Below are 24,622 nucleotides of genomic sequence, written 5' to 3'. Positions count from 1 at the left end.
GAGAGCCTTGTGAGTACCGGGATTATATTTTCTTAAAGTGGAATCACGAAATGGAATGGACCCTATGTGCGTGCTCGGATTCCATGGGCACTTTTGAATTCTGTCAAGGGGTGCTCATAACTCCTAAAACGTATTTCGGCGCTTTGTTGGCAATTACATCTCCTCTCTTGTCATTTCACGTACCATAAACCACATTAACATCTTTCTCAGAACAGGTTTCATTTTCTCTGAGTAATGGCTCCGAAATAATTTTCTTTTGACAGGAGAATATCTGGTAAATCTTCCCGAAGAACATAATGTAACAATGTGGTGTGGTTGAGCAGAACAGCTAGATTTGACAAATGTTAATAAAACTTTCTTACTTTTTGGCTTGGGCTATCAAGACGCAATTATAAATGGTCGTGCTCCACTTGGTAGCGCCTCTAAAAAAGCGCCGAAGAAAGATTTCAGTGAGGGTATTCGTGCAGCCGCAGTACTGATATTATGGCAGCCAACATTCAACATTTTTCTCAGTATTTCGCCCAAGGGTTCTAGGTTGAATTTGGTCGCAGCAGAGATAAATTTTGTGGAATCCTATCAACTGAGTTGAATGTATCTCCAAGTGTATGCCGATTTTGTGTTCAGTCTGCACTTTTGGGATCGAATTATTTTTACGCACGTCACGGACTTAATTCTTCGCGTTCATCATTCTTTACTTTGATTAACTACATTCCTAAGTTCATTTTAAAATAGAAATATCCAGAAAAAGTTGCGTTTTGAGGTTCCGGAAAATCCTGTATCATAAAAATATGGGGTTCCGGGGAAAAAAATTAACATTGTAGATATTATTGTCGAGAATTGTTGATAGTCTCATAAATTATTGATATGAAAATTGAGTGTTGTTCTAAATAATATTAATGTTGTCATTGAAATAGTATTTATAACAACATTTCCACAGCCTTATTTTATACGAAAAATGTTCCAGATATTTAGTCAAATAATAGTGTACAATCACCTCCGTTAAATCATAATACCAAAAAAATAACGAAGTTTACCTGCCCAGTTCCTACAGTTCATTTTAAAATAAAAATATCCAGAAAAAGTTGCGTTTTGAGGTTCCAGAAAATCCGGTATCATAAAAATATGGGGTTCAGGGGAAAACAATTAACATTGTAGATATTATTGTCGAGAATTGTTGATAGTCTCATAAATTATTAATATGAAAATTGAGTGTTGTTCTAAATAATATTAATGTTGTCATTGAAATATTATTTATAACAACATTATTCTTTCCACAGCCTTATTTTATACGAAAAATGTTCCAGATTTTTAGTCAAATAATAGTGTACAATCACCTCCGTTAAATCATAATACCAAAATACATTACGAAGTTTACCTGCCCATCAAATTAATTTAGTTTTCATTACATTCTTCCTGGTCTGGACTTTATAGAGTTGGGTTTCATTTGTCATTCAAGCGTTTAGATGTAAAAGGTAAAAATGAGCATTCTAACTGCTGAACTATTTCATTGGAATATACGTCATCAGAAATTCAAGTTGACTTTGACGAGTTTTAGGCATTTTCTGCATGTGAGGCAGTTGTTTTTGCAACTGGGATATTTTCTTAGTATCAATCGTAGATAAGTGTTGTCCTTCTAGGACCCAGTAAAGTTATCCGTTATGTTAAATTATAAAACAAATGTTTATGTAATAATATTTTATATTTTAAACTCCTGAAAATCCTTCTAATACTATCTTCCTTATCTTCTAGGTAAGTACCGGATCATGATCCCATCATCCATGACGGAATGCAAAAGTGTGAGTGCTATGATTTACAGCAATTTTGCTGGAGGATTAGCGTAACTATTCTAGATGTGACACCATTTTATAGAGCTAAGTTTCTGGTGAGTAGCCATCGAATGCTGCGTACCTCTGTCTACCTACAGTCACTTTGATTTCATCCCGAACTATGGCATTTAACCTTTCCTATAATATCGTATGCATCGCAATTTATTTTTATCCCCATTCCACAACCTTATTGTTTTCTTTATCGTGGGTCGTAATAATGTCATCGCTATTAGCGCATATACTAGCAGTGGCATGACTGGTGTATTGATTGAAATGAGATTATGCTTTCTTCGATTCTTTAGTTTAGCAGGAGGCTTTTTCGGTTGTGATCTCTTGATATACTTGGACCTCTAACATTTATTCTTTAAACTAAGAACAACTATTGTCACTTATAAAGTATCGACGAAGTAGATGAACGTCTTGCCTTCAAATTTACCTATCGTCCGTTTTTCATCTATTTATGCTCTCTCTTATTCCCAATAACTCTCATTTCTTAATGTTTGTTGATGCATCTCGTCGTTCTACTGTTGCAGAGATTTACTTTTAGTGAATCGTCAATAGAGAGAGAATATAAGTGTAGTATTGTCAGTCTAAACTGATGGTGACATTCCGGGAATCGAAGCCCGTTCTTCATCAAGCACGCGTCAAAGAACGGAATTAGGAAGAAGTCTCGGGGTGAGAAGGGAGCTGAGCAAACCGTAGATTACGCTCCCGATGGGAACGGAGCTGCGGTGCACTGGAATTTACAAATTAGGGATATTAAGTTAAGGTAATTATTAGGCCGTCTTTCATCACAATCCTTCGTCAGTGCTTCTGCATTGACTGTCGATTAAAATCAATAGGTAGCATAACTACGTAATAAACACCCACCCATCCGCTACATTCTTCGGCACATTTCTTTATTTTTTTTATCCTCTCTCTCTCGCACCTCATCCCCTAAACTCCTCGAATCAGAAGTCCCGATGGAGAGGGGACGGGGTTGGAGGGGAGGGGCGGTTTCCTTCCTCCCTCCCTCCCCACCTGCCGGCCTCTCTCGGAATTCTCCGGAACCACACGGACACCTTCTTTCCTCAAAACTGCCCCTATCTCCCCTGCCCGACTCCTCATAACCACCGCTTCGCCGCCGCCGCAGCGACTGGCCTCCATTGCCTCAGCAACCCTCTTAACAAAAGGTTAAGGGCGTCCCGGAATTTGCCCCCCGGCCATTATGCATAGTGACTCTCCCTCCCCCCATTCCCCTCCTCTCCTCCCTTACCCCTCCGCCAACTCCCTCCCCTACCTCCCCTTTCCACCGCTTCCGTCTCACGACATTCTCAACCCCACCTCCTCCTCCTGCAGACGCCTCGCAACGGGTAAACCAACTCTTCTTGCCTTCTTCTTCTTCTTCTTCCCTCAGTGCTGAACGGTAGCCGAGGGATCATGTCCGTGCTCTCATTCATTTTTTTCTCAACTCTTTATTAAAGGACCCCTCGAGTCAATGTTTTTGACGCGGAATTATAAGGTTCGGGCGTGCGCAAAGAGGTGCGTTAATATACGAGTAAGGTGGTGGGATGGTGTTGTGTTTGTGCTCAAAGTGCGAGGACAGTGAATACCTGCAAGGTTTACGTCTGCACATGCATTGCAAGTGCCTCAGTTGCCGAATCTATCAGAATTAGTGCAGGATGTAAGTGCCTGGCATATTCTTATGATGTTGCGTTGAATGATGATTCATGCAATGCAGATGCGTTTAAAAACTTGAAGCGATGGTTTTTGTTTTCCTTCAACGGTTATGGCTTCAAAGCGTGCCTTTAAATAAGAGATATCAAAATTTTTCCGGCTGTCTCAATTTTTATTGCGTTTGGTTGTGACCTAGGTTTTTCGAGGAGGAACCGAATAGTCATGCTATTAATGAAATCCTTGTTAAACTACTCAAAATCTCATTCTTTCATTCGTCCTCTCAGTTTCACGGCTGATCCTACATTTTTTAAATCCTTTCTCTTCGACTTAATCCGCACCAACGGTAAAGATTTTAGAAAATCATTTGGCTTGACCGTATTTCGAACTAGGATCTCTCAATTGCCGATTACATGGTCTACTTATTGCAAAACCAAATAACTGAAAGCGTATTTGAGATGCAATATGGAGGTACAAATTGGAATCTCAGTCAAAATAGTGTTAACGGCGATCTTCTTCATGGCGTAGTTAGTAACTTTTCATATGTGGGCGTGATTGCGTGACATTCGGTGATATAATGTATTGTTTTCACTAGTATACTTGCTTTCACTGTAATGCCAAGGGGATGTTACCCCGCTGTCACGGTCGGGCTCGGTGACGCCGGGGTAACGTCCTCGCCTGTCAAACAAGAGGTCGCGGGTTTGAGTCCCGCCTGGGCAGGTTTCCCCTGTTCAGTGCATGGTTGTTCGTGTACGTTTAATTGTTAAATTTGTTGAATATCCCGATGTAAAATGGCCAACATGAGCTGTATTCGGTGGTTTGAGAATAAAATAAAATAAAATGTGCCCTGAAATAAACGTATTTCCCTTCTTAGAGGTATGCTTGCTCGTGAGGGGAAAAGAGGGCTTATTCGCCGTGTATAATTAGCTGTTTAGTTCTGGCATCGCGTGATATTTTTGCTGATTGTTAGAGCAACGTGAATACGTAACTAGCCTCCCCTTAAATGCACGCTTCTTTGCATTGATGCTTACCTCTAGTGTGGCCCTGTTGGTGGGTGTACCCCTGATTCTCCTCCTTCACACCCTCGAAACCGTTGTCCTGTTAGTTTGACTTCTACCTGCTACCGCTAATCTCTCCTCACAAGGGTCCTGTTTCCTACCCCTCACTCCGGCATGCCTCTCTCAGCACCCCTTCGTCCCTAGTCCAGCAAAAAATAATGGGTAAACAATCTCCAACCCGACGTCACATGGCTTTGTACCTTGGGCGGTGTTGTCCACAGGCCCGCAGCAGTCCCCGGTAGTGCAGGCATAAAGTCTCCTCACCCTCTGGCTTCCTGGTGCCACTGTCAACTTGACCGACACCTTACCGTTGACTTCAGTTTTTGTTTCGTGAGACTTCATTAAATGTCCCGCTAGGCGCTCGCTGTGTAGTGGCGTAACGAGGGGATCGCTTTTCGAGCTGCTTTTCTTTATCTGCGCTCACGATTTTTGTTTTCGAACATGCTCTCACTCACGTTGTGTTTTAGCCAGAAGATCCGCATGAAGAGAGAAAGGTAAAACTTAACCGAACGCCAAAGGCGTGTGAATTTCATGCATTCAAGCATCTCTTGCCGTCCTCGAACATTGAAGATTGTATAACTGATTAAATCGAAACTTGAATATATTATAATAATTAGCAGATATTATCAATAAAAGACACTTCGTTACTTCCACGATATATTTTTTTAAATTCCGACCGGTTTCGGCTATTACACCATCATCAAGTACATACAATATCAAAAATTTTCGCGCGTATTTGTGTCTAGGGATCAGCATCCAAATGGCTACCCGTTTGGCTACTACACTCAGCCTCGAGCTAGCGTACGAAAGGATCTCTGAAAATTTTTGAATGCCCTATGCATTTTGTTAAAAATTAGCCATGCTCTTTGTATCCAAATTAGAGCATGTCTTTATTTCCCTATGTCTGTACATTTTGTGCGTATTTGGTGGTAAAGATCTGCCATGAGAAATATATTTTTGTAAATTTGCCCGCAGGTTTCATTCTGCGAGCAAAAATGATTCTTCTTCCAGCCTGTTATTTTCAAATGGAGTCTTTTAGTAAATTATAGTAACACTTCCGCCGAGTATCGCTCATTCATGAAAGTCGCATCTTGAACTAACTTCGACTCTTTCAAGTAAAGGAAATACTTATAAAATCTTCTGATAACTTATATGCAACAAACCCTTTCGAAGGCCTATGAAAATTGGTTACACAAATATACCAACAAAGCACCATATCTGCTGTTAGAGATAGGCTCTACATTGAATTAGAATTAATTATTATTTTGATAAGTTTACTCAATTACAGGTAATAACTAGTAAATATTAAATAACTACCGATTTTTCCATGGTAAAATAAATTGTCAATCGATTGATGTCAATCATTGTCAATTTGAAGGACACTCGATACTAAAAGGCCATAAGTAAGTTCTATGTGGACAATTATTTCCCCCTTAATTTTATTATGCCTATAAATAGTACTAAGTTTGTAATATCAAAATCTTTTAATGTTTGATGGCTAATAGTATCATAGTTTGATCCTTTCACCAAAAGATGCCTATCGTAAATATGTATAATATCTATCATCGTGCAATGCTTATCTCCTTATTTCTATAAAGAATCCGTTTGCTTTAAAATCCCAATGAATACGTGTTTTACCACTAAGTAAATGATAATGAAGACTAGTTCACTTCGTCTTGCCATGTTTAGCATTATTGTGATCACTTATGCTGCTTACAATGCCACTGCCTTCACTCATTTTCAGGTGCTAGTTACGTGCAAGCTTCACGTAACCCACGCGAATATTCATCAGCATAACTATGTCTTTGGGATTTTTTTTATTAAAAGTGGTGCAGAGTAAGAAATATTTTGTCTTAATGGAGATATCGATACAGCCAGTCTTTTCATTGAGCCGCAGAAAGGATGACTTTTCACGCTCCGAGTATACATCCGTCTCACTGCGACCAAATTTGTGTAGTTTGCGAGGGTAATAAACTGAAGAAACGTGCTTAGTCAGTGACAACCGTGAGAAGGGAATGTATTTGGAAAAAGAAACTTTTAGGCGGTCCCCATTAATAATGCTTAGTAAATTAGACCTACATAACCCAAAGTTTTTTTTCCAAACCGTCGCCGAAATTATTATTTATAAATATATATATTTCTCTGTTCTTTTCGGTGCGTATAACTCTCACCCACCGTCCTTTTGAGCGAAACTGCGCGTGGGCATGCGACGGCATAACTCATGCCAGGCAGCGGGCATTCATTTACAAAATATCTTTCTGGACTCCCTCCTCATCCTCCTCCTCGCCTACCTCGCGTATTCTTTTGCCTCTCCCTCCGTCTCCTTCCTGTGTCCTTCCCAACTTTTAATCTTTCTGCTGTACTCTTTCTCCCTCACTATCTTTTGCGTTCTTCATTTGCCAGTATCCATTCCCCATGCTGTAGGTAGCCTAGCGACGTGCGGTATTTTAAGATTCTAGCCGGTGTTTTAATTATTTCAATAACTGTATCATATTTCGTATTTTATGCATAGATAATTACTATAGATTGGTTACTGCTGCGAACTCAATAAAACATGTTCCTACTTTCATTGATATTATTTAGCATTTTTGACCTGGATTTTTTATTATCTCATGCAAGTTTTTCTCATTCTCCTGAGAGTTTTAAATTTTTTCTTGACGTAATCATTTCCCAGTCTTTGCGTCTGAAAAAATATTAATTGGTTACAATTGGAGCCAAGTTTTGCCCTAGCTTCTCTACTTTTGCATTAATGGGTGAGTTCTTAAAAATGGTCACCATGTGTTGAGTTTCATCGGGCATAAATAACCTAGTCTAGTTACCCAGCCGAATAACCACCATGGTTCTGTCATGGAATTCTGTTAAAGCCAGAGTTTTTTATATCACTCTACTTTTGAAAAACCTTATATTAGCGTCATTTACTAATGAATGTGATTTTTACTGTGCATGGATGCATACAAATGGAATTTATCTGTATGTTGCGTAATGGTCGCTGTGGATTTTGATGGCCTTCCAATTCATGCGGCTCGGTCGTATCGCGCCCTACAGAATCGCCCAGCTGCCTCGCCTAGCAACCTCTCGACCCTCTCCGCTGTCTTTGCTGAAGTTGTTGTGTTTACGAGCCATCTTTGCCGAATTAATTGGAGAAACGTAGAGACAGGGTTATTACATCGTTTTCTGTGATGTAGGGAGTGTGGGTTGAGATCCCCTGTGGTTGGAACGCTAGCCAGTTCTTTCTTTTTCATTCATTATTATTATTTATACTAGTGCGTGGAAATAATGTGGCCACTCGTTGTTCCTGCTCCTTCCTGTATCAAAATCAAAATCCATTAAATATTCTTTATTTCATTGGTTTCGGATGTTGTGTCCTTTTTGTCACCGGGGTTCTGAGTCAAAAGGAGGGACCGGTGATTATTTCCTAAGTATCGCTACCAGTTCAGGAAACTTGCAGCCCCACGCTCGCTGGATGATGCTCAAGAGTTCATTTCTATCCCAGCTGTAGTCTCATGAAAACTGGTAGCAATATAATTAATCTTTCTAGCTCGAAAAATATTTTATCGTCATGCATCTGGCCATGCCGCACGGTCGTGCCTATTTTGGACATACCGGTGTATGTATAAGTATTCTATGTAGTCATCTTAAGGAGAGAAGGATCGTTCATTTCCGGAGTGAAAGCAGGTGATTTCTCGCGTACGTCTATGAAATTTTCGTTTTTTACGCAGCCTCTGTCTCTTTCAAATTCCATCACTCTTCTAAATTCCTCTTGCATCATATTTTACTATCTTTACTTATATTATTACAGGGGGTGATAACATTATTGTTAATTTTCTTCATATGTGTACATTGTCATTACTTCTCTCAGGCTTGAATGGCTAGAGGGTAACTTTTTTTAAATTAAATACCAAATCTGTGTTGTCATCTTGAGAAGAGAAGGAGCTTTCTTCTACGATGTTAAACCAGGTGATTCCTCACGTCCGTCTATGAAATTTTCGTTATTACGCAGCCTCTTTCAAATCCTTATTACCCTTCTAAATTCCTTCCCCCTCCACCTATCTGCCTCCTCCTCCAACAACGCCTCCATTCCTACTCCTGGAACCTACACAATCTGATCTGACTCCCACCGACTCCTTTAGCCCATTGGGGAAACCAAAAAATCCCCCTTTCTTGCCCTAGGAGCAGCCGACCATCTTTCAATGGCAATGAGTCCTTTTTCTCCGCTGGCCCCGACGCCGCCTACTGCGAGATGAAGTGGACCCGTCTGCTACGAATCCATCCTCCTTACTCACCCTTGCTCATTTCCTGCACCCGTCCTCCTCTCCCCTCGCCTCCCCCTCCTTCCCCCTCCAACCCCCTCGGCCGCGTCCTCCCGCGCCACCGTCCACATCTATCTCTCCCTTCTTAAGTATGCATGCCACTCGATAAATACTGCATGCGATATAATTGGGAAGTTGTGGGAAGGGGCATACCGCTGGGAATCACATTTTCCGAGACGAGTATTTTATCCCACCTCCATATTTCATTTTTTAAAGAGCCTAGGAAGAACTCCCTCTCGTATCAAATTCTGTTTTCATTATTGAAATGGTAGAAGGGTAGATCTTGAAGCGAGAAAAAGCTGTAGAACTTGAAACACCTCGGTGCTCCGTTTCATCATTTGTGCTATTTTTCCCTGGAGTATATATCTGTTATAATAGTTGGTAGAAATGTGTTTGGAGGAATTCCTCGTGGACGTAGCGCAAAATTTTATTTTTACTCTCGAAATATTTATACAAATGAGCCGTTGATACTAGTTCATTAGTTCAAAATTTTGCTAACTTCATAAAAAAATATTAAAAGTAGAGACTAATCTAATTGGAAAAAGTTTTTTTTCTTCGTCAGCTACGTTCGACGTTTATTCTTTGTGCCCTTTCACATCGTATTGCAAGGCAGATGATTGCACGCAATTGGACAAGGTGATTATTTTACCTTTATTTTGCTGTGATTTTTTATTTACAACGATTTCATGTTTGTTTCTCACAGTTATTTTCATCATCGCTTAATATTTTTGATGAGCTGCGCAATTTTCAAATACTCAACACCCTGATAATTTGTGTCCTGCTACAAATATTTGGGTCGTTAGATGTTTTGACTCCATCAATTGCTTTGATTTTTTCTGTTAACTGTCAATAGGACGTTAATTTTAAGGGCCCTAGTTAAAAAAATTGCATAAATAATAATAAACTATTAATATATAAATAAATATAGAAATTTAAATAATACTAAATAAAGAATTTATAAATATTTGTTAATATATTAAGTATTTATTTTTATAATTAAATATTATACAATAAGGACTTAATGTTTTGTTTTATTATTTAATTATTATGAATTGGGCATTTATTTCAGGGACCCCTACTAAAAAACATTAATTTTATTGCTTACTTCCATCTTACGAATATGAATTTCTCTCAGTGTTGCCTATCCTATGTTCTACTCACCGCCTCCTCCACCGATTCTTATCTCTCCCTTCTTTGGGCCTATTACATTCTTTTTTCTTACCTTTTCGTCTCTCTCCTTCCCTTTTTCTCTCGCCACCTCCCGCTAGCTCTCCGAAAACATTTCCTCGCCCGGTCGCATGCTGAGAGAATTTTCGTCTGCGGAGGGAATGGAGGGGACATAAATTTGGGGGAGGGTGGGAGAGGGAGGAGGGTTTGAAATGGTAATGGGACGAGATGGACCTACGAAAAGTGAGTTAAGGTTTTGAGTAATTTTCTTCGCATAAGGATGCGATCAACAGCCTTCCTATTCCTACCAGCCGGGCGATGCCAGGAGGCCTCTTTTGTCCTCGGTGGAATTCCAAGCGTTTCGTGTTTACCAGGAAATATTCAAATTAAGAAAATAAGCGAATTAAATGGAAATAATTTTGTCAGAACATGTGAGCTCTCCGAAACTTCTTGGTGTATTTGGGTATTGATTGCCATTTACCCTCATTTCCCAATATTTAAAAAAAATAAGCATGAACCGGACTTGGGCTGATATGCCAATTGGACTGTGGCAAATTCTTGTAGCTTGTCCACTTTCAATGTACATTAAATTAGTTAGAAAGATCGCTTTTAAATACTTTTGTCCATTGGATATTTTGCTTGTCAAGCTCTTGTTTTACGAATCTATCTCAGTTCTCCTTACCTCCGAATTGGTTGGCAAATATTTGCCATCGACTCGTACATAAATGATTCTTTTGCCGTATGCTTGCTCTGGCTAGGTATCACCGAATCTGGGGATAAGTCATCGTGTTTAATTGCCAGTATGCAGCCTATTAACTGACCGAATTCAGACATAATGGCTATTTGTTTGTTATGTTACGAGGGAGTATCTATTCAACAGTATATCATTAGATCTTTCCTTATATCTAGACATGGCAAACGGTCGGTATTTACTCCAGCCAGTGTACTTATCCTAATATAGACGTTTCAGCATGAAGCACTAAATTTTCAATCCGTTTTTACGCCTATTCATCAAATTTAATTTGATTCTAATCACAAAAGACTAGAACAAACGATAGTTATCTGATGATGGGTTGCTGTGGTTTACATCCGTGTTATTCTCATCGGTATCAACACTCCGTTTGTGAAGACCAGCTCATTAACTCGATTTACTCTCGGGCCATGGGTTGAATTTGACCTCTTGATGATTCTTGGCTAAAATGATGGAGGAGACTCAATTTCGGACTCGGTTGGTTCGCAAACCATCTTAGTCTGCCCACCGCATTAAATCTTCTCTAAGGAGGAGTATGGTGGGTAAGAAGAAACTGTCGTAAATCGGTGGAAGGGAGTAGTTTTTCCTCTCCTCACGGTTTCTCGCAATGCATTCATACGCGACGTCTTCTCCACCGCTCAAACCTGAACCTCTCTCAGCGGTGGATGCAGAGACTGGAGAGGGAGAGGTGGGGAGGATGGATTCAAAGTTGGTATGTGTCCGTGTGTTTCTCTGCCGTCACCACATAACTCACTCTGTTTTCATCTGCATCCTCTCCTCATTATTTGAAGCGGCCTCTCGCATCGGGAGGGGGTCTCTGTCTACTTCTCTCTCCATTTCCTTTCCTCTGCTAACCGAACCCGCGTTCTTCAGGCCCCAATAGTATGGCAAGGCTTGTGGTGGGCGGCTGGACTAATAGCGTTGTTATTTTTAATCTAAACCTATCTACGATAGTGATTCTCCATTTTTTTGGATGCATAGCAACTTTTTTCGAATGGCAATGAAAATAACTTTATGTTGATGGAGAAACATACAGGCGTTTCCAAATGTTTATTGTGATGGTACTCCATTGGTGAAGTAGATCGTAAGAAGTCGCATAAAAACTGACTTTCATGGAATGGTAGGTACCCAATGAACAGAGACGAAAATGTTTACCTATGATGATAAATGAAGAGCAAACTTAGTACATGTCTATGTGCTCTTCATTTATCATTGTATCATTATGTTCCACGACATCTCGCCGAACACCGTTGAATACATTTCTACCTATAGTTTGGTTTACTTTAAATTTTATGCATGTGACATAATTTACAAATATTTTCATCATTTACAAATATTTCTATTTTCAAAAAAGTATGTCTTTTATCTTTCAAGCAAGATACGCACATGGCGTTTCAGGAAATATTTAGTTACCCAATAAGGGAAGTCGAAATTTTAATTTATTGTTTACGATGCATAATAATCAAAACTTTTTTGAGTTGACAGTTCAGTTGTAGAGATGGTGCTACTTGTCGGTTGGGGGAGGAGCTAGGAATATTAACTCGGTTTTCAACAAAGAAGGAAGCGGTAAAATTGTCAGCCAGTAGAGATACGTAGTTTACTCATGAGCCATACTGGTGAGGTAAGGTGTCAGTAAGCGTTCGCTGTCTAAGGAAACCGTAGGTTTCTCTCTGTCACGTATCCACTTTGGATTCTGCGTCATTTTCTTTAGCTGGTGTCCTCGGGCTAATTGTAAGTGTGAAGTGAAGACATTTTCAATATCTACGTAAGAATCTGTTACCGAAGATCCTAACTTTATTAATTAATTGACATGAGATGACCATGAATATGAAAACTGCTGCAAAAAGAAGCATACATACGCTGTTGCAACCAGCGATGTCAGCTCACCACATCGGCGGCACTCCGCGGAAATCTTACGTTTACATTATTTTAGATTTGTTTAGCTATCAGTCGGAAATAAGTGTTCACCGCAGGAGTATAACTACCGGGGTACCCGTGACCTTCGCACTCCGTTGAGGGCGTGTTGAACTCGACGGGGAGGGCGACTCGAGGAGGTCTTGGCTTTGGGTCTGCGGAATAGCACGGCGACGAGCGGTGGAGCGGCCGGGGATGGCGGGTCAAAGGTGATATGAGGCGCCGGGGAGTGTGGTCGTGCGGGATGGATGGCCCGTGGGGAGGGAGTGGGTGGACAGGGGAGCGGGAGTCACGCCCACGCCGCCCGTTGTCTCCATTCGCCGGAGTCTCCGCTTCAACCATCGGGACTTACAAATACGGAACCCGGCGCGTAATCGACCTCGGCCGCCAGTTGTGACTTTTCCTCGCTCACCTTAATCACTCTCCCATTCTCTCGCTCACACGCGCAGCCACTTACACTCACACACATATCCGCGGACACTTAACACTTCGCGCCTCCGCTTGCTTAATGCCGGTAGTCTAGTACGGGCATTAAAGATCTGTGCAGCTGGAAATCATTTGATGAAAGCTGTTTGCCCGGTGAAGCGAATCCGAAAGGCTGCAGCGGATTCTTGCTGATAAATTTGAATTGTAAGGGCGGAAGGAATTTTCTCCGCTGATGGTGAGGGGCAAAAAATGATATTACTTTTGGTCACTCTCATGTAATATAAGATGTTCATGATTGGCTTAGACTGAGAAATAGGAGGGATAATAGGTGGGATTTTGGCTGCTCCGAGTGCCTTTCTTCGAGCATCATTTGGGAGATTTCAACGCCCGTGGAAACGATAGTAGATAGACGATTACAAATGATTATTAGTGATCTTGTGTCCTGTTTTCCTTGATGACTTTTCGATAGCAAATTATTTATGCACACATCTGTCAGCCTACATGTGAATAAAATGAATCAACATTTTAATCAAGTTAAAAACTGTAATGGAACGCAGCCTAAATGTGAAAAAAATTAATTAACATTTTAATTAAGTTAAAAACTAATGGAACGCTTTTTAGAGTCGTGACGCTGGAATTTCTGCACGCTTTCAGTATTTTTCCGCAAATAGACAGTGTGTAACCTTAAAAATTCTGCTCACCTGATTACGGTTTAGAAAACATTTTTAATTCCATTATTGACACTGATGGCAACTTTTATCAGGATGGAATTTTCATTTTTCGAAGCGAACAATTCAATGAGTCGCAGATCTCATTTACGTCTAGTTGAAGAGATTTAAGGAATTGAGAATGACTGCGTCCCTTATTTTTAAATACAATTAATAAAATGAGCAGATGTGTGCAATATGAGGGTTTTAGCGTTTTGATTCCATGATGTAACCAATCGTCAAAATTATTTTATAGGTAGACGGTTTTTCCATTTAAATTTTAGATAGGGAATCGCTGGTTTTATCATCCTATATACGAGTTAATGATATTTTTATTTGACTATTTATTCCTCCCTTATTTATTGATCATTTGAATAAATTTGTTGACTGCCTACGTCCGAAATTAGTAACAAATGGTAAAATAGATTGTAGGTTGCTTCTCCATTTCTAAAGGGGGTGGAAGTTTCATGAATTCACGGCCTCACGCTGACGCAGCAAACGAGAGTCTCTGGTACACATACCTCGTATGCGCGGGTGGGTTGGCTATTCATTTCGAAGGGCGGCGCGTGTAATATTAGTCAGAGCCTTCTGTGTTGTCCCTCATTCTTGCCATTTATCAGAAAACTTTCTCCTCTCCCTTCTACCCATTCTAATATCGCCGCTTTTACCGTCGTCTCTTGAGTTGGCATGGATCAGAGCCAATAAAAGGGGCGTGAATGACGCCCGTAATGTGTGTGCTCCTCCTGCTAAATCTGAAACACCCTTACCAATGATATTTTTATTTATTTATATAAGTGAGCTGCGAATCAGGTCCCAAAATAGAGGCAGTTTAATCTATTCTCATTTGTTTCCGTATAATTGGGATAATTACTAATTAGAGTCATCCATTTGACTTTGTTATTTCATTATCTAAGCTTCAGAGTGCGAGAATTATTACTTATTATTCTAGTGGCTTACTCTTGCGGCAAAAGTATTATTTGAATCTTTCTAATTGATCTTAAGGTGCAAGGGCTTATATCATATTCTAAGAAGTTGTTTACACCTTTAAGACAAAGATGAGGAAATTAAAACAGTGAAAGTTTTTTTTAAAGAGACCCTTGGTATAACCCTAATCATAATTGTTATGGGTATCTGCTGAAATTGCTGAAAAAATTATTCTTCGAAGTTTGTCTCTTTGTTTATGAGGTAATATAGACCTCCGAAAAAATGATAAAAACTAAGAAAGAAGCGCTCCCGGGAATAAAGTTGGGGAATATTATTCAGACAGTAAGACTTTTCCTCCAGAGGAATTTTTTATCGATCATCGAAAATAGGGATCGGTAACTTTTTCCTGCCTGTGGGCTGCCCGTCCAAACTGACCTTGCTACGTTTTTAACGCAAGCTCATATTTTTGTATATAAATAATTTATTTGTTAAGTTTTATCGAATTCGTTCTATTCATGAGCTCTTATTATGTTAAATATTTAAGGTAATTGAGCGCTACTTAATGTGCTCGCCGTTTAAAATTATGGCAAGCCACCAGTTGCCGTGTCCTGATCTAAAATATTGAAGCGATTGACGGTTGCGCGTCAAGAGGATGAAGATTGCCATGAAAAAATCGTTTGACTGGACCAAGATTAGTGCTTTGTGAAGCATTTGGGACCATAACTGTCGGAAAAGAATCAGATTATGGCCAGGGAGTCATGTAGCGGAGGAAATATGAAAACAGAAACGCCTCTGCGGTGGCTTGAAGCGCAACACCGAAAATTAAAACTTCCGCCCTGCTGTTTGTTCTAAATTATTTTGGGTATGCCAATCGAGATCCATATTTTTTTGCGCGTGAGTTTTCATATTAGATTTATCGCCGCATAAACACGAAATAAGACTTCGACGGCGGCCGAGGTAAGGGGAAATTTATTTTTTTGAAGGTCGCTTCGATGATGCTGAGAGGCTGAGTCAGTGGAAAGGGTTGAGGGGAGAGGGAGCCGAGAAGGGGGGGATAAAAATATGAGGGGGATGTGTTTCAACATATCTAGTGCAAAAAATGATGATGCCTAGTTTGGGAATTTCAGTCATCGTAGTAGTACGCTCATAACATTGTAGTACTCCATCCTTGAAAATCTTTCTATCCCATGACAGTTCTTTTCATCCTTTACTGTTCTTCTTTGTCATGGCCTTCTGGACCTGCCTGAAGTATCCCTTGATCTTCTCCGAATGACTTTTCCTTCAAATTTCCCAGCATTACGTTTCTCTATGTGTTAATGTTCTTATAAAACGGAAACGCAGATTGCAAATTCCTATTCTTAATTTAGACCCTGGTTTTGGTTTTTACAAAATTACCTTCATTTCATTTACATCAAGGATAACTTAACCTCGAAAATATCATTTATCCTTGCTGATTTTCGAGCTTGAATCTCCGAAAGAGGGAGATCTTGGTTCGAATCTCGGTTTAGCCTCATAATTTTTTCGCCTTGTGTTTCGTTTTTGGTATAAATAACTCTGTAGATAACTTTGTAATTTTGCGCATGACTGCGTGCTAAGTAACTTGTTACATGCAGCCTTAACTTCCGCGGGTTACCGCTCTCATTGTTCCATCCCTTCTTCCTAGCCCCTCCTATTTTTATATGCCGCCTTCTATCTGCCTTGTCGTTCCGATTTTTTGGGTGAACCTACATCTCCGTTGACAGTAACGGTAACGACAATGATCTTTAATTTGAAGCAATCTCGAGAGGTCTTTCTCATGTCCTCGGATAATGTATGCTATTTCAGCCAAGCTCATTTGCGATAATTTGGTCTCTTAACTAATGAAAATTGCACTACACGATTGTTTTCATTTTCATTACAGTAATTTGCTATTGTTAGCCCTTATTCCTTATGCTACTGTAAATAAAAGGCGGTTTTCCTTTCTCTTTTGACACGTTACGATAACATTTAACCCCATTTCACATATCCGTCATCATTTATGTTCATCTCCTAGTATTTTTCTTTCAGCATTTGAATATTGTCTTTCATGAGAGCATATTCCCTGAAAATTACTGCTAGATGCAATTTCGGAATTGTGAATCAAGCTATCTCATTAAAATAATTAATAGGTATAGTAATAGGGGATTATATGTTAATTCGGAGAATATACCATAGTTTTAATTTAAAAAATGCCTATTTTAAATGATATCTCGTTTGTTTTTTAATTTTTTAATGTTTTGGGATGGTTAATCCCTCCAAAATTTTGTATCTACGTGGAATAACTTGAAATTTGTCATTTGGTTCTGGCAACTAAAATTCGTGACTTTGTGATTGTCTCTGACTGTATATCGTCGAAAATAAAGAAATTCATGTGCACATTCCTTAGTTTCTATTTACTTAGGTAAAATTGGAAATAGCCGAAAGAACCCTCATTACTGTTTTAAGGCTATACAAATAAGAAATCAGTTATTATTAGATAAATGACTATAATTGACATTGGACGTAACGCGACGTTTGGAAATTCAATCCATTTTATTCCACTCTCTTAGTATCCTTATCGAACGACCATTATTACTGTCATGTGTACAAAATCTAACATATATTCGTGATTTCTGAATTAAGTTATTAAGAATTTATTCTAATGGCTCAAGCCCTCCAATGTTCAACTCTATGGCATTGGCTGCTTTCCGGAGTGAATGATCTGGTGAAATATGAAACTGTAAGAACGTGAGAATCATGAAAACGAGTTTGCGAACCATTTGCTCTTACTTATTACCGGCATGTATCGCGGTCTTAACGTAGTTAAGTGCAGTTGTGTAGAGACCATGGTGTAAGAGACTTGAAGTGTCGGCTTGGCCACTTTTTTCAACAGCGGGGTCTTATAGCAAGCACGCTGCATCCGTCTGTTAGAGGAGGAGTGTCGCCTAAGGAAGACGTGCAGGCCCGGTTGGGTTTTATTCTCTTGAAAGGGCGTGGTGAACAAGAGATTGTGTATGCATAACGTGCGTGGGCGGGTGGAATAACCCGGTGTCTCGTAAATAAAATAATATGTGAGACTGCCGCATGTTATGTGTCGCTTCGTGGATGAAAGACAGTGGAGACATGAATATTTGAAGGCGTCTCGGGTAGGGATAAGTCCTTTAAAGCCGTATTAAAGTGACTAGGATTTTTCCGAGGGGAGGGAGGGTTGGCAGGTCTTCGAGGGAAGAAGTGAAAGGGATGTTTATTCGTTCATGTATCGCATTGTATGCCGTGCGATGACACCATTTGGGACCCGCACGAATAGATTTCATCCCGAATTAAAAAAGAACAGCGTGATGGAAGCCCCCATATTTCGTTTAAAAAATCTGCCCAAATGTTCTTTCGTGAAAATAATCCTCCCGTCCTATGGTACACGAATAGTGCGTACGAAATATAAAATGATTGGGCTGCTGGGGGCCGTGAATCTTTCACTGGCACCCCTCGATAAATGATCATTCGATATATTTTGGCGCGGGAAAAACTTTACGATGAATTGATGATAATTGAGGATTAGGCCGATTTTTCAGAGTCAAATGTAAACTGTTATTCATGAGTTTGTTTGATGGTAAAGATAATTGATTTTCAGCTAAAGAATACTTACTTTCGGCCGCTCTCGTGAATTACACCCAGATAAACGCAGACGTTGACTCATTTTCGTGTGTATTGTGACGCTATTTAACATACCAGAGAGAGCGATGGAAAGTGAATGCTGCACAGAGCCCGTAGTGATTGGACGGGAGCAACTAGTGACGCCGAGAAATTTCCCGTGAAAAGTTTTTAGATATTCGATATTAACACTTTATTAGCTGTAATTTCCTTTCTGTAATGTTTCATTCCGGTTTCATTCCGGTATTTGAAGGAGGCGACCGACAGCTGAGATCATTTGCGCCATGAGGGAAGGGTAGGTTAGGGAGGGTGGAGAGAAACCCGGAAATTAGCCTGCCGAAAGGCGCCAAGGGGACCATGCCTTGACGTCCAATCCGACGGACAGAGTCTTGTCCTTGAAATGTCCTCCACACAACATTCAAGCAGGGATCGGGCAGTGTCTGAAAATTCTCCGCCACCGCCGGGATTTGACCCGATCCCATTGGGTGAATAGCCAACACTCTAGCCACCACACTAACCCAAACCCTATTTATTCCAAAATTTTCATTCCATTATATTTCCTAGCCCTTTGTATTAAATAGTTGGAGGCAGGGACAAGGTGGAGCGAGCCTCTAGCGGCAAGGGTATGCTTAAAACCGTGTAAGAGGTGAGAATGTTCGGTGAGCGGGGAAGTGGGAGGAAGATAATAAGGTTTATGTATAGAATGCAGTGAAAGCGGTCTCATCATGAGTTTAAAGCCTCGTCACCACGATGAATTTTCCCCGTGCAAGAATCTGGTAGAAAAATGCTCAGATAGTTACTCGAAACTAGGTTACGCTATCTCTAGGACATGCAATTATGAATTAGCGAAATTTTGGGTGTGTACGGGTTGAAATTTTGATGATGGGCTTGTTTACGTGTTTGGGAGCGCAGTAAATGTATCGTGTGAATACGCTTTGCGAGTGTTCGGGCAATTTTTTCATAAATATAATTCTACCGATGAATACTTCATGGAAATAATTTCTCTGTCACCCGATCGAAACGAAATCATTCTTATTAAGATGAACGATATTTTCACGTAATACTCTTCTTGCATGACTCATGAGCGTTCTGTTAAGCCTAGTATTTTCTTATCGGCCTAATTCCTGTTGTCGCATATTCTTGGTCCATTTACTCATTAAAAAAAAACATAAATCTAATGCATTTCACGCTCTCCCCTCCCTCTGTCCATGAGTTGGGGAAGCAGGAGTTGAACGAGGGAGTCAGGGACTGCAACCAGACGTCATAAAAGTGGAGGCTTGGAGAAGATAAAGGAAAAGTGGGGGGAAAAGGCGGTGATAGAAGGCATTGGATTAAGGGAAGCGAGACATATGAATGATTCGAGGTGTTCAGGATGGCGTCTACAATTAATAGTCGTAATCGCGGAGGCTCAGTGGAGTCCACCAGGTATTAAAAGAGGCTGCATCGCCATACTTAGCATCAATTATTTTTTAAATGACGATTGAGATTATTTGCAAAAGGTGAAATCTTTCGTAGCTAAAAACTTAATGAAAGCGAATTTTAAATCGCGAATTTCAGCACTTAAACGTTAGAATTATACGCTTTGTGTTCATATCTTATCTGTATTATTTTTTTATCTTTTGATTTTTTCCAAATGTTGACCCGGCGGAATTGAAACAGCGCTTCAGAGAGAGATTACGGATTTTTTTTTTCGAAAAATACCTATGTCTTCAAATCATTCATTATTATTGTAATCCTTCTGAGCAGAAAATGGTGGTGTTTATCTAATCGTTTGGATGAAGTAACTACTCCTTGAATGCATATCACTGAAGTAAATAGTGTATGAAAGTAAGAGGAACGGTTAATTTATTATTCAGCTAATTGATTTTATCAGTTATTAACCAACTTCAGTTGGTTTAATTTTTTTAATAACTATGCGCATGGCTCACCCTTCCGCTCCCTCGGCATAACTGCTCCTTTTCTCTTCTCTCTTCCTTCTCCTGCATCTCCCCCCTTATTCCCACCGCTCTCTCCCGCGCACTCGCTCGACAGAGACGCCCTTTAACCTTTCCTCCTTCATTCCTCCTTTTGGTGCGTTTGCCACTCCCACTCCGTGCATAGCCATTCTGTTGCCTTCGCGCACACAATGGACCATTAGCCGCTGGATATTGCGTTGGTGTAGCCGCTGTCGTTTGCTTGCATGCGGAGTCGTCGTCGGCCACAGCCACCATTGACTGGGAAGCCTCGGCGGTTGGCGAAGGGTTGATTTCTTTTCTTCAATCCCTCTCGTCTGTTTCCTACCTTACTTTGTGATTCTGACTGTTGAGTGGTGGAGGAAGATATTTTTCTCTTCGCGAGCGAAAAGTGGAATCCACAGGGTGTGGCTTCGCGGATAAACATCCCCTTTTGAGCCAGCCAAATCCTCCTCGTTTTCGTTCGTTCTCCCCATTTCCTCTCCTACTCCTTCCATTGGAAGTGCACAAGGAGTGCAATAATGCATCTCAGGAGATAGTCAACATGTCGGTTGTGAAACCATCTGCATTATACCGCACCAAGTCATTGAATCTGTGATGAACGTTATTTTTTTAAGAAACGAAATTATTACCTTCTGGATCACTTGTATTTGTCAGCCAAGGGTTCGGTGAAATACAACGTTATCTTCCGGTGACTGTTCTGACGAATTGTGTGCATACTTTACCTTGATGGCCTTTAGGATTAATGTTCAAATTTTCTATAAATTTATTATTTCTGTATCAATGGTAGTCGAGAAATATCGGTTAAGCTTGTAATTTTCAGAGTATTTTATTATGTTGAAAGCATGTGTGCTAGTTTAAATCACTAGAATTGTATTTATTTGTGAAGGAGACTTCGTCTAAGTTATTCCTGAATATATAAAATTCAGAATGCCATAAATTTTGAAATGGGCATTACTTAATCACAAAAATAAAACAGCAAAAGCCAGTTCATGACTTCTTTGTATAGTGGTATATTTTAATTATTCACAGATTGCTAAGTTTGTCCATTCTGGAAACAATGTAACCACATATATTAGCAACGAAATGGCCATATAGGTAAATTCGATACATGTAGGTCAATGTTAGTTCTCTCTGATTTTGTTACAATAGTTGACCTAAATTCTCAGAATTATAGCAGTTACATTCGCATGCTTTAAAATGTAGCCATGTAAGACTAATCAGTGTAGCTGGTCAGTTCCTTGGTGCCGTGGTTGCTTTAATTCCATTCGTTTATTTTTTATCCACTGAATAGTACTTTGGCGCAATGTGCCAATCTTTTCCACCCATTTTAAACACATTTTATTCTTGATTGAGAAAAATAAGTTGTAAATATAAAATGTAAATTAAACTTAAATTCACCAGAGATCCACACCTTGATTTCTTTTTCTCTTGTTCCCCAAGAGCAATTGGTCAATGTTCCACCATAAAATTGCAGATGAATGGTGCGACTTCTTTAACCGCTATTCTTTTTAAAATGCTTTAATTGTAATATTCCCAATGTAGGTTTATTTTTTATGGATATGCATTGAATACATTCTCAATTCCAATTTAAAAATACTTAATAGTTTATTATCCTGCAAAATAGAATGAATGAGTCACTGTGTTGTAACCGTAGATCAAAGACTCTCGCTTTCGTTTGCTCTTATGTCCATTATTACCTTTCCATTCACCGTGTCATAGAATGCTAGAGTTAATTAAATTCATTCACTCACTATACCCTTTGGACGTTTCAAGAAATTTAAGCTAGGCTGAGAATTACGCAGTTCATTTGGCACCATTCTTCCGTGATTGTTACTCTAAAGCCGCTGATGTTAATTGAAAGATGCCTTGAGAGGACTTCGTAGCTTTCACTTTTCGCGATGAAATAGGTAGTATCCTGCGAGGCAGTTCGTGCCTAGTCACGAGGCCACAGCTTAAACTGCTTTTTGCTTTTAACTCCTGTGGCCGATAAATACTCATAAGCGATGAATAATTGCGGATTGTCTGACTTAATTACTAAGGTTTCGCACTTTCGGGATGTATTTCATTTCATGTTCTTTGAAAACGATCATTTAATACCCTTGGTCTGGGATTCTTGACCCGATAAGGAATACATGTTACACACGCAGTGCTATGACCGGGGTAATTATTCATGAATGATATACCGGACTTCAAATCTGAAGGGAATGGATATTTTGGTCCCTCAGGAGTTTATGATTTCTTGGTAGAGCTGAACATGTGAAGTTTTAGGCATTGTTAATCGATGCTGTGTAAAACTTACTTTCTCTCCCGAACGTAAAATATTAGTTTAACTGCTTAGGAGTGGAGTACTTTTTGCGGGAAATTCCACTAGTGATATGGCTAAAATTATTGTAATATATGCTGCAAATTATTTCTTTTAGCTGTATTTATATCGACTAATTTCTCCTTGCTGATCTTTGACGGTGTTGTATTGCTGTTTTCTGTCTTACTTGTCAATATTAATGACATCTCTCGACCATTGGAATGAACTATGAATGGTAAACTTCCACACAATTTTATTTAAATACCGACCCGGTTTCGATGTATATACACCTTATACACTGTATACCACCATATACACCTTGATGATGACACTACGTGTCGAATCCGGGTCGGTATTTAAATAAAATCGTGTGGAAGTTCACCATTCATAGTTTATTCTCATGGAGATCAAACATTTCCACAAGGTATCGCCGGGTACTGTTAATTATCTCCACCATTTCGTTATTTTCCACGGTTATGATAAATATTCGTGTAGTTTTGCGTGTATTTTGGTGGCAAAGAGATATAAAAAGAGTAAATGTTCAATGAAGCCTCAAAAGTGGTAAGAAGTCGGTAATTTTTCATCGCGCATTTTTCCATTTTTTTATGAGCAACGCCATATAAAATTACTTATCACATATTAGCTCCACCAACTTAGGCATTTAAGAATTAGTGCATATCTCTATCTGGAGCTGATATAAATGCAATCTTCCAATTTCATTCTATTTTTTTTAATTCAAGAAGTCAAAGTCAGTGCCTTCAAAGTTGTGTCTTTGTAGTCTCTTGTTATAAAGTTTAACTGTCACTATTGATTAGGAGCGAGTGATTTTTCTCCGGAAGTTTTGTCATTACAGACTTTTTATGGGTTATACTCGCAATTATATCATGCTTGCCCGAACATATTTACTTCTGGTATAGCGATTAACATATTGAAGTATGCATCAATATAAACGAATCGGAATGATAAATAATGACTATCTGTGCTGACTTACCTTTTTCAGATCGGTTTTGGCGAGTCCAAATTAAAATGATTGGGTAGGTTAAGTAAATGAGTTACGAGATCCGCGAAGTAATATTGATCTGTCTCTTTGAGTTATAGCTTTCATTCAGTTCACTCCAGTCTCCATATCGATCTTGTTGTAACAGTCAGTAATACCCAGTTAGGAGATCGCCTCGCTCGTACATTATGAAAGATCTTTTGAGATCTGGTCTCTTTGAGAACAGCTATGTTTGAGAACAACTATCTTTGAGGTCATTGCAAGTACTGGAGCTGACTATTTCTGCCGACGTCCTTATTTTCTTATTGGCGTTGAGGTAACTCTTTACTATTATGTGCTAGAAAATGTTCTTCCATTTGCTTTTTATGGTCGTTATTATTCTATTAAAATATATTACCTCCTTCATCAGGAAAATAGAATGATTTAAAATAAATTTTATACTCGTAAGTCGTCGTGGTCATCGATACGATAGATAAGTTAATAAATTAATCCATTAAGCTGGATGTGAGGTATTTATTGTTTTTAGTTTTGGACTAGTGTTTGGGCTTGTATATTGTCCTCCTTGACTGATTAAATCGTTGCCTGTGAAGAACATTTTTTCTTCATCACACGTCAGCAAAGAGCCTAATTAAAATTTCCGTCTCATAGTTCTCGTTCGGGTTATTACATATTAGTGTTATCCGCGTGAAAATTTCTTCAGCTAATTAAACACGTTAGGTCACTTACCCCATGGAATACTACTTTTTTTAGGTGTTTCATTATGGACAAAGTTGTGGCTTGAGAATCTTGTACTCCATTGAGCGCATAAAAAAAGGCATGGGGTTGCCAGTGAGGGAGAGGGCTATCCGTCCCATTTTTGTCCGTCATTTCATGGTCGGGCGATCTCCTTTCTGCTATCGCAGGAGGTTCAGAGGGTGGGGCAGGGCCTAAGAGCCTCTCTAAAGGGTTGGGGGAGAGTTCGCGGAAGGATGAGAGGGAAGGGGTGCC

At 39.6% G+C, this 24,622-nt stretch overlaps 1 protein-coding gene across 1 annotated transcript in view; it reads left to right on the top strand.

Annotated features, from left to right (window-relative positions):
- LOC124157874 (cadherin-related tumor suppressor) overlaps positions 1 to 24,622 on the top strand; it is a 571,438-nt gene that overhangs the window by 171,844 nt on the left and 374,972 nt on the right. The gene's annotated exons all lie outside the window — the stretch shown is intronic.

The sequence above is a fragment of the Ischnura elegans genome, chromosome 4, assembly GCF_921293095.1.
Source record: "Ischnura elegans chromosome 4, ioIscEleg1.1, whole genome shotgun sequence".
NCBI classification, from domain to species: Eukaryota; Metazoa; Arthropoda; class Insecta; order Odonata; family Coenagrionidae; genus Ischnura; species Ischnura elegans.
Note: the sequence above shows the minus strand (reverse complement) of the source record. Positions and strands in the feature narration are given on the sequence as shown.